The sequence below is a fragment of the Grammomys surdaster genome, unplaced genomic scaffold (assembly GCF_004785775.1).
Source record: "Grammomys surdaster isolate TR1022 unplaced genomic scaffold, NIH_TR_1.0 185, whole genome shotgun sequence".
In the NCBI taxonomy this organism is placed as follows: domain Eukaryota; kingdom Metazoa; phylum Chordata; class Mammalia; order Rodentia; family Muridae; genus Grammomys; species Grammomys surdaster.
Genome location: NW_021604630.1, coordinates 14,726,127 through 14,737,973, shown reverse-complemented (window position 1 = coordinate 14,737,973; position 11,847 = coordinate 14,726,127).

The window sequence follows — 11,847 nt, the reverse complement described above, 5'->3', positions numbered from 1 at the left end:
ATATATATATATATATATATATATATATATATATATATATATATATATATATATGGTATACTGTGGAAAACACTGTGACACATTATAGCTTCCACACTGAGATTTTTTTCTCTGTTGGGGGATGGGTTGTAAGGGTGGAGGGCAGGGGAAGACAGGTGGAATTGGGATGCATGATGTAATATTCATTAAAAACTTTTAATACATTTAGAGAATAACCAAAAAAATCTTTTTTTGAGACAGAGTCTCAGTACACAGCCTTGGTTGGCTTGGAATTTTCTATGTATAGCAGCAAGATGGCCTCACAGTCAGAGATACTCCTGCCTCTGTCTTCCTTGTGCTGGGATTAATGATACTTCGTCCCAATTATTTTTAACTGAGGAATATAGTTTGTATAATTATTTAGATATTTTTCAATAGTGCGAGTTTGATGCGTGGAGTTCCTTTCCAAATGAAAACAAAATCAGCTTTAGAAGCATTCAGACTTTACACAACGGAGTTCGTGATGTAGGACGTAATAATTGTAAAGCCTACAAGAAAATGTTTTTTCTTCATAGCAGGAACTGTTCAATAACATACATCAATGTGTATAGTATAGCAAACTTTAGTCAACTGGAATTTTTGAAAGGAAATATTCATTAGTCAGTTACTCAAATTTATTTTTACATTTTATATATTTAATAATATATAACTGAATGTATCGTATAATATGTATAATTATATATACATATATAACATAATTATATAATATATAATGCAATAATATATCTTTACAAATTAAAATACAAACCCAAAGAAATATATTTTATACTTCAATTGTACCATATATCGTTTTCTTACAATTCAGATGCTTCCACATCAAGCCACAATTTCTCAGCGTAACTGTTTGCCCTTTCTTCTGAGGTGCCAACTGGTCTCTTTGCCTCAATACTGCATGCATTGTCTTCCTCATTCAAGCTTCCAGCCCTGGAATATTATGATTGCTCTTCATCCTTTTCTACATAAACTTCAACATTAACATCGCTACTAGTTTTATCTCTATAGAATCAATCCACCACCCAGAAGTGTCCCTTTGAAGCATAATTTAATTCGTTTTACTCTATGATCTGTGCTTCTGAACAGCTACTGGGTCCCCACAGCCAATGTGATTAGATTTACGACCTTGTGTTTTAGTGTATCGTCCCAACTTGTCTCCTATTGCTTTTGTGTCACATACCCCTACCCTTTTCACCTGAACTCACCCAGACTCCTTACTCCTGCACTTTGTGGTTGGGACCTACATTTGCTTTTGCTACCATCCTTAATTAGACCTTGTTTCTATCCTACAATGCTTAAATCCATTTTATCATGTAAGATCCATTTTAAGTTTCAGTCTCTCCAAGAATCTTTACAGAATCCTCCACCAACTGAATTGTTGCCATGTCTTGATATTGGACTATTAATGACATAGTGTAATAATCCTCAACACTTTTGGAATAAGGAATTTTGTCCTCTTAAGAACTACCAGAGACTCAAGAAAATTTAGCTTAGATGTGCCATAACCATCAATATTTATAACATTATAAAATAGAACAGAAAAAATAATTTATTTTCAGATAACAGTGTTTATTACCTACTAAGATAAGTAATGTATTTATCAAAAATCAGCAAGAAATTCAGTTTTTTTAAACAAATCTTACTGTGAAGCTTAATAAAAGTTGCATCGTTATAATCTACTTTTCTGGTTATTTGGGCATCATGAAATTCCATTATGCTCACTTATGAGAGAATGTCAGGCTTGGGTATCTCGGGAGGACTGCTTCATTGAATCTAGTTTTTTCACTAACTACTTGTGAAAAAAAGCATTCATATGCGGTTATAGTTATTCAGACTCGGATTACTCTCATTAAGGCTTTAAATATTTAAAAAAAAACATATTCCCAGTACTAATACTGGGCATCAATTTTATAAAGTCTAATCTCAGTTTGAGAAATGAAGTACATAGGTTTTAATACCACTTTTATAAAAAGGCTTTGAGCTCAAAAATGTAATTTATACATAATGTAAACCTATTCAAATTCAAACGTATAGGTAAATAACCTTGGGGATTTTACAGGTTCTTTCCATCGAGAGAATTAAGTCTATAAATTCTCCCCAACTGTTCACTACTATTATGGCTAGATAGTACAGACTTATCAAAGGGCATTATTAAGAGTAAATGGGCTTACTATTTTAACAGAGTGCTAATTAACACAGATTTAATATTTCTACTTTTTCATAAATACAAAATTACTTACTTGTTATGATTATAGCATTTAAGGAAAGAAAATGATTATATTAAAGTGTTAGGAATATAAGCAACTTTAAAATAAAAAAATGTGTATCTGAATAAAGTGTAAAACAAGCTCTTTTTCCAACTTTTACTTTTAAATTTATCTCTTATACCCTTTTAGGGAATGTGCTTTCAGGTTTTTAAAGCAATTACTTTGGAAACCAAAGATGGAGAATTAGCACTACCTTTTCACATAATTAGTAACATTTAATTAATAACTTATTAACATGCTATTATTCTGGACTCCAGCATATTGATTAGTTAGCTTAGTATCTGCACCAAGAACTGTGGCTAGACTTGGTCCTCAAGGGCTTACAGTTCTTTGAAGGCAAAAACATTTATGTAAAGGGCATAAGGAGGGGCCTGTTGGATGGATCAACAGATAAGAGCACTTGTTACCATTCTAGATATCTGGGTTTGGTATTCAGATCCCATAGAGTAGAAAGAAAGAACCAGCTCCAGCAGGTTGTCCTCCATATACGTACTGTGGCACATATGTTCACATGCACACACACACACACACACACACACACACAGAGAGAGAGAGAGAGAGAGAGAGAGAGAGAGAGAGAGAGAGAGAAATGTAATCTTGGAAAAAGAAAGTATATAGAATAAAAAAAGAATTCAAACAACGTAGCCAAAGACCAACACAGAAATTTTGATGCAAGGACATAACTACTGTAATACTCACAAGCATCTCTGACACTTCTTCAACATTTGTCCCTCTCATACCAAATCCTTCTTCATCTCTGATGCCGGTCACCACTTCTCCTGGTTCTTGATGCACTGAATAACACTTCAGCTCACACTGCTTCACATGCTTCTTTCTCCCTCAAGGACTCTGACCGTGTAGATTTTGAACATCAGAGAATGAGAACCGGTAGATGGTTTTTCTGGGTTACCACAGCAACAGATATTTCAGGTTGGTTATAAAGCTTTGCACAGGAGGCTACAGAGATGATACACATTTGTTTTCTTTAGTAATAGCTTACTTAGTGAACAATCTTCGTGTTAGTTTGCAGCTCTTTAACACTCATTCTTCCTGAAGCTGGAATTGAAATTGCTTCTCAAATAAGCTACCTGCATTTAATTTCTGAACTCAAGGATTTTGTGTGTGTGTGTAAAAATCTTTTTGAAAAAAAATTTCTTAAGCTATCAAAATCCTTGAAACTTGCAGAAGTGATTCCCTTGATAGAGGAACCTTCTGAATAAAAACAGAGCAAAACCAGAAATCTGCAAGATAATATATTTATTGGATATTTGCATTTCGTCTTTGGAGAACTTTCTGTTTTGCTCCATGCTCCTGCTTTTAAGTGTGTTGTTTATTTTATTGTTGTTTATGTTTTTTTCATTTCTTTGTATATTCTAGATAATAACCCTTTAGGAGACATATAGCTGATAAAGTATTTTTTTTCAATTCTATAGGCTACCTCTTCATTCAAATGAGCCATATGGCCCTTTGCCTTTGCTCCACTGAAGTGTTTTGAGTTTATGACATCCCACTTTAATAATGGTTGCTCTTTAATTCTTCTGCTATTGGGATCCCCATCAGAAAATCTTTTCCTGTGCTAATGAATTCAAGAGTGTTTCCTACTACCTCTTCAGTCAGATTTAGGGATTCAGGTCTTAGGCTGAAGTTCTTGATATGCTTGATGGTGAGATTTGTACAGAGAGATCAGAATCTAACTTGATTCTTCTACATGAAGCTACCCACTTTGACCAGTGCCTTTTTATATTATTCAATGCATATTTCTGGCTTCTTTGTAAAAGAACAGGTGGTTGTAGGAGTGTGGGATAGGGTGTGGTGCCTCTGTTTTCTCTTATTGATCATTGTATCTGTTTCTATGCTAGTGCCAGACTGTATACCTAAAAACCTGGCATGCTGATTCCTCCATCAGAGTTTCTATTCATAAGACTTGCTGTGACTATTCTAGGTCTTTTGTGCTCTATATGAAATTTAAGATTTTTTTTCTGATTTCTGTGAATAATTGAATTGGAATTTTCATGGGGAGGGATTGCCTTGAATTTTTATGTAATGCAACCATTGAAATTTTTTTAATCTTACCACTCCATGAGCATGGAGGAGGGGTCTTTCTATAATTTTGGTGTCTTCCACTTCTCTGTTGTTTTCAGTGTCTGAAAGTTATCTTTGTAGAAAATTTATTTCTTTGGTTAAATTTATTACACGATATTTAGGCTATTGTGAATGCTATTTATAGCCTTTCCTTTCTCAAAATGTTTGTCACTTTTATATAGGAAAGCTCATGATTCTTGTATATTAATTTGATGTCTCGCTAATCTGCTGCACTCCGCTGCATGTATGTATCAGCTGTAGGAATTTTCTGGTGGACTATAGGGGGTCTTTTATGTGTAGAAGCATTTCACCTACAAATAAGGATAATTTGATTTCTTTCTTTCTCGTTTGTGTCCTCTATCTTCTTGACTTGTCTTGCTGCTGTAAGATTCAAACACTCTAATGAATAAAAAAGTTAATAAACATGCTTTTCTCCTGATTTTAGTGTAAATTGATTGAGGTTTTTCATTTTGCTTTGCTTTTATTTTTGCACTTAGCTATATGTTGGCTTTGAGCTGCCTGTATACCTTTGTTATGTTGAAATATGTTCCCTGTATTCTGAAATTCCCCCAGATTTTATGACAAAGGGATGTTGGACTTTGTCAAAGGTCTTTTCTGCATCTAAGATGATAATGTGGTTTCTGAACTTGAGTCTATGTATATGAAGGAATCAGTGGTCAACAGCACACACTAATTCTCAGACACTTTTTTAAATAAAATGCCTAAAAAAGGGAAATGTAATGTGTTTCATTTTAACTGTTCCTCTTTCCTTTACTGTGATCACTTCCCATATAAAATAACCAGGATTACAGCTTTGTTTCAAAGTCTACCTTGGCCATCATCTTTAGCTTTTCAATGAAAAGTTTTCTTGCCCCATATTTCAAACAAATCTGCAAGGACATAAACTTTGAGGTATCTAAAGACATATTTCTAGCACAGAGAATAAATTTACTCTATTTTTGTTGAATAATTGATAGCATTGGTGAGAAATGTGAGTAAAAACAATACAGACTTCAGATGGGAATTTTAAACTTCAGAAGTATGAATCCATCGATTAATTATGGAGGAGTTAAAGCATGAATCTTTTCCATCATCTATTTGTCTCATATTCCCAGATGCATGCAATGAAAATTTTATTCATTATCATATAAAGCAGAAGTTTAATACAAAACAAGAAGTATGTTTCATGGCATCTGGAGGACTCTTCAGTTTCAGAAAACTACAAATTGATGATTTATATTTCATTAGCTGTAAATCAAAGTGGTTTGATTGAGAGTGTCCCATAAGCTCAGGTAATTGAACACTTAGTCCCCATTTGGTGGTACTGTTTGGGGAGGTTTACGAGGTGGTACAGCATTACTGGAAGAAATGTAGCCTTTGAGTATATGAATCCTCACCCTATTTTCAGTTTTCCTGATTCATGCTTCTGGTTAAGATGTAAGCTCTTCCTGCTCCTACCCCCATGCCTGCTGCTTCCTGCCATTCTTTCCTGCCTTTATTGATCTATCCCTTTGGAACTTTATGCCAAAATAAAGTCTGCAATAAATCACATCCCTCATGGTATGTGGTCGCAACAGCAGGGGGCAAGCTAATCTCCAATGGTCAGTGTTTTTGTTAGAAATATTCACGTGTTAAATGAGATATCTCATATAAATTACCTCATTTAGAATTAAGAAGGAGGCTTTGGAGGATCACTGTTTATTCAATGTCAGAATATCTTCATGTTACAATTAGGAGGAATCAGCAACTATACTATAATTATAGTCTGTCTGTGATTTTTAAAAATATTCATGTCAATCCACTTATAAAGTCAATAATCCCTATTGACAAAAGCCGTGGTTCATTCTTTATTTTTTCATAGTGTTTGCATATTTCCTTGAAGAACTGCAATGCTGATTGGATTTTAATTTATTTGAAAAGTGAAAAAGAGAATATTGACCACAGAAGAGTTAAGAGATGAAAGATTGGCATCTATAACTTAAGTCAGATATGATTTACATGCCTAAAATATTGGTTGATACTAAACCATTCAAAGAATTAGATCATTTTTATGCCTAAAATATATAAAAAGAAATAAGGGTCAATATGGCCTTGATGGCACATATAGACCTTTCTATGACTAAATGATCAATCTTTTATTATAGTTTAAAATTTCTATAGTTTATAATAAACAAGCTGGAAGCTTACATGACTGCAACAAAGAATTATGAAAAATGCTGCTTCTACAATACATATTTCTATAATAAATAGTTTTTAATGTTATCATTTAGATTTTATATCTTAAAAAATTTAGCATAAAATTACCCAAACAAGAGAATAAATTGCAATCATTACGCTCACAACTCCTCCATCATGCTTCAACAATTTAATTAAATATTGGGTGATAAATCTTATGTCAGAAGATGTGTATATTAGAGTGAGCAGAGACACAAATCAATGAACCAAAATACAGGACCACACATTGTTGTAATAATGTACTGTGATATAAGCAAATGTTATTGTGTATCATAGTTGCATATAAAGATTTCTATTGTTGACTCAATTTTAGGATTGATTTGTGCTGTCATGGGCATAGTTGAATGAACATTTTTTTTTTCTTTTCCATTTGTATTTTCTTTTTTTTTCTCAAATCATAATTCATTCACACAGGGGTTATAAACACAGAAAGGCAGGATGTGGGGAAGGGAATGACACTGGAGTGTGGGTGTTCAGGGGGAGTACAGATATCTTTCAGATCCGGGTATCGGCTAGGTGAAGGTTCAGGGGACAAGTCACTATGACTCTGCCAATGACTCGCTTGTCCTTATCTAAGTTGGTATTGTCTGCCAAGGCTACCTATTTACAAGGTCTATGACTACTCAGGCTTGTAAATTTCCACAAAAGCTGCCTGTTGACATTAGCTTATAGCCATCTGTTTCAATGTATTTCCACTGAGACCCAAGACTTGGTGTTAGTATACATGTATGACAGGCCTATTGCCGACTTTAGGACTATGGCTGATTTTAGGCCTACAGTGTGTAAGCAGGGCTGCCCCTGACATCTCCTCCCTTCTCTAAGTATAGAAGGCCTGTGGCAATTCTAAACTTGCAAAGGCAGGGATAGAGGCCTGACCTCCAGTATTTGAAGGGGACCTTGTAATGGCTCCAGTCCCCCTGTCTTTGTCCAGTGAGGCATGAGGGCCATACCCATCCCAATGTCTTTTTCCTGGAGAGGGGATACTTTTGACATCAACCCCTATGCAGTCACGATTGTCCCTCTGGGAACCCAGAGAGATACTTTTATCTTTTATTGATATTCCCTTGCAGTGCTTAGCCTCACAGCCTAAGCAAGAATTCAGATCGCCTGTCAGAGGGGGTTCTGGGTGGCCCCTCTCTGCTTGGTCTAGGAGCAGAAGTTCCCCCTTTTAGGTTGGGTGGAGATGGGTTTTGGGAACACCCTGTATAAAGTAACAACCTCATCTTGAGTCTCGTGGTCCTCCATAGCTAACTTATGTTAATGTATCTGAGTAAGTTTTGCTACCAAATTATTTATATGTTGTATCACAGAGTTAGTCCACCTATTTGAGGGCCAGGGACCAGCAGAAAAAAGCAAAAGAACCCAAATAATGGTCCCAAGATGGGAGGAAATAGGGTTGACAACCTTGGAGAGGCTGAAAACCAATTCTTGTACCAGCATTCATCTCTTTCTCTGATTTTTCTTAGGGCCTTCACTACTTATTTCATGCTCTCTTTAACCCTCCTTGTCTTGTCTATGTAAAGGCAACCTTCTTTAAGGGCTGTACACAGTCAAGACCTGTATACAGACTTTTCTATTGTACTAGAGTAAATCAAGTCCAATAAGGATCTTTGCAATTTCAGGAGGTCTCTTCAGATAGCGAAACGAGAGATTTCTTCAGATTAGTGATGTCAGTCTCTAGCTATTTTGATGTTCTTGTCAGTGGCCCTTCAAAGGGCTGAGTAGTATAAGTTCCGAGGCCAGCATCTGGATTAGAACTTCTAACAGCAGACATCACGGGTGATTCATTTTTACCTGGAAAGGAAAAAGAAGGGGATTCTCAGGGAGATTTCTCTTCCCAGTCTGTAAATTGTTATTCATTGTATTTATGGTTGGGTCTGGCTTTGTGGGGGTATCTATTTTTTTTCATTAATCTTTTTGGTAGCCGGTTAGCTGTGCCTTCTCTGGTATCAGACAGGCATATCAATGCTTGGCCCCATAAGGGAACTGGGTCTGGGCCATTCCCTTTAAGGGTAAGAGGGTCCTTCCCCCATATCTGTGGCAAAGTTTTGTTGGTCTTGGTGGTGCCAGAGGCAGTCAGCAGCAGATTTGCCATGAGCTTTCAGGTTTAGAGAGATAAAAATGAACAAGACATGATGGAGAGTATTTCAGGGGGACTCCTTCTGGGGGGGTACCATTCCCCCTCTTTTGTTTTAAAGCCAAGTTTTCAGAGTTCTTGTAAAATCAGGGCAGAAGCGCCAACAGTCGCTCCTTCCACACTCAGAGTCATGAAGAGCCTATTTAAGGATATATAAATCTATATTAATAATCTTTTGTCAAAGGACTGTTATAGCACCGCCAACAACTAATCAGACTATATAATATATCGATTATTAATAAATTCTTCTACTTTTTTGTGAGATTACATCTCTTTTGTCAATTAATTGTTGAGGAAAATTAGGATTTACCTCTCTCTTGAGAATATTGAACAGAGACTTAAATTCTTTTGTGGAGAGCTTAAAATAGGGTCTTAGTCAATTAGCAACTCCTAGAAACTTTTGAAATTAATTTAAAATAAGTAAATTCTCTCCTTCTCTTTTTTTTTAGACCCTTTATCTGTGTGGTGTTTTTTTTATTGGATATTATACGTATTTACCTTTCAATGTTATCTCATCTCCCATTCTCCCCCAAAACCCCTTATCCCATACCCCTCCTCCTAATTTTTGTGAAGGTGTGCTCCAAAATCCTCCCAGTCCCATCTCCCTGCTCTCAAATTCCCACACAGTAGGGTATCCAAACTTTCAGGGACCATGGCCCTCCACTTTCACTGAAGTCTAACAAGGTCACCCTCAATTCCCTATACAGGTGCATGAGTCCCTCCCTTTGTGCTCTCTGCCTGGCGGTTTAGACTTTGGGAGCTCTGGTTGAAACTTTTGATACTCCTTCTAGAAAGGACCAAAGCATCCACACTTTGGTCTTCCTTCTTCTATGTGAGTTTTATGTGGTCTATACGTAGTTTCTTAGAAATTGTGAGCTTTCGGGCTAATATCCATTTATTAGTGAGTACATACCATGTATGTTCTTTTGAGATTGGGTCACCTCACTCAAGATGATATTTTCCAGCTCCATCCATTTGCCTAAGAATTTCATGAACTCATTGTTTTTAATAGCTGAGTAGTACTCCATTGTATAAATGTACCACATTTTCTGCATCCATTCTTCTGTTGAAGGGCATCTGGGTTCTTTCCAACTTCTGGCTATTATAAATAAGGCTGCTATGAACATGGTGGAGCATGTGTCCCTGTTGTATGTTGAAACGTCTTTTGGGTATATGCCCAGGAGTGGTATAGCTGGGTCCTCAGGTAACACTATGTTCAATTTTCTGAGATACCGCCAGACTGCCTTCCATAGTGTTTGTATCAGCTTACAATCCCACCAACAATGGAGGAGTGTTCCTCTTTCTCCACATCCTCGCCAACATGTGCTGTCACCTGTGTTTTTGATCTTAGCCGTTCTGACTGGTGTGAGGTGGAATCTCAGTGTTGTTTTCATTTGCATTTCCCTGATGACTAGGGATGCTGAACACTTCTTTAGGTGCTTCTCAACCATTTGAGCTTCCTCAGTTGAGAATTCTTTGTTCAGCTCTGTGCTCCATTTTTTAATAGGTTTCTTTGACTGTCTGGAGTCTAATTTCTTCAGTTCTTTGTATACCTTGGATTATAGCCCTTTATCAGATGTAGGGTTGGTGCAGATCTTTTCCCAATCTGTTGGTTGCCGCTTTGTCCTATTGACTGTGTCCTTTGCTTTACAGAAGCTTTGCAGCTTTATGAGGTCCCATTTGTCAATTCTTGGTCTTAGAGCACAGGCCATTGGTGTTCTGTTCAGGAACTTTTTTCCTGTGCCTATATGTTCCAGGGTTTTATCCAGTTTCTCTTCTATTAGTTTCAGTGTGGCTGATTTTAGGTGGAGGTCCAAATAGCTTTAAATCTTACAGTTTTCCTAAACTTCTATTTATTCCTGAGATGGGTATCCATGACATCAAATATGCAGAATATTTAATGTCTGATTATAACTCTAGTAAATAAATTAAGTGGTATTACCAGTTCAGTAACAGACTATTATTTTATAAGGAGAAACTGACATACCTATCCAATACATTTTTTTTCGTTTTATTTTTTTATTGGATATTTCATTTACATTTCAGATGTTATCCCCTTATCCCATCCCTCCCCCACCCAGGAACCCCCTATCCTAGTCCCCCCTCCTCCTGCTTCTATGAGGATATACCCCTACACACACCCCACACCCACCTCCCCACCCTCAATTTCCCCCACACTGGGGCATCCAGCCTTCATGGGACCAAGGATCTCCTCTCCCACCTATGCCCAACAAGGCCATCCTCCCCTACATATAGAGCTGGAGCCATGAGTCCCTCCCTATGTGCTCCCAGGCTGGTGGTTTAGACCCTCGGAGCGCTGGTTGGTTGGTATTGTTGCTCTAGTCATGGTGCCGCAAACCCTTTCAGTTCCTTCAGTCTTATTTCTCACTCCTCCATTGGGAACCCCATGATCAGATCAATGGTTAGCTTCGAGTATCTGCCTCTGTATATGTCAGGTTCTGGCAGACCTCTAAGGAGACAGCTATATCAGGCTCCTGTCATCATGCACGTCCTCCCTGACATCCACATCAGCATCTACCTTTGGTGACTGCACATGGGATGGATACCCAGGTGGAACAGACTTTAGATGGGCTCTTCCTTCAGTTTCTGTCCCACACTTTGTCTCCATATTTGCTCCCTTGAGTATTTTGTTACTCCTTCTAAGAAGGACCGAAGCACCCACACTTTTGTCTTCCTTCTTCATGAGCTTCATGTGGTCTGTGAGTTGCATCTTGGGTATTGCAGGCTTCTGGACTAATATCCAATTACCAGTGAGTGAATACCATGTGTGTTCTTTTGTGATTGGGTTACCTCACTCAGGATGATATTTTCTAGTTCCATCCATTTACCTAAGTATTTCTCCAATTCATTGTTTTAGGGGCTGGAGAGCTAAGTCACTATAGTCCTTGCCTTTAAAGAATAAAAATGTGAATTCAAATCCCTGGAACCCATGTACACAAATGCTGGATCTGGTAGTAGATGCATGTAACCCCAATAGTGTAGAAGGTCAAAGACAGTTGTATCCTGAGGGATCAATGGCTAGCAAGCCTAGTTGAATTCATAGGCTTTAAAAAGCTCTATGAGATCCCTTCT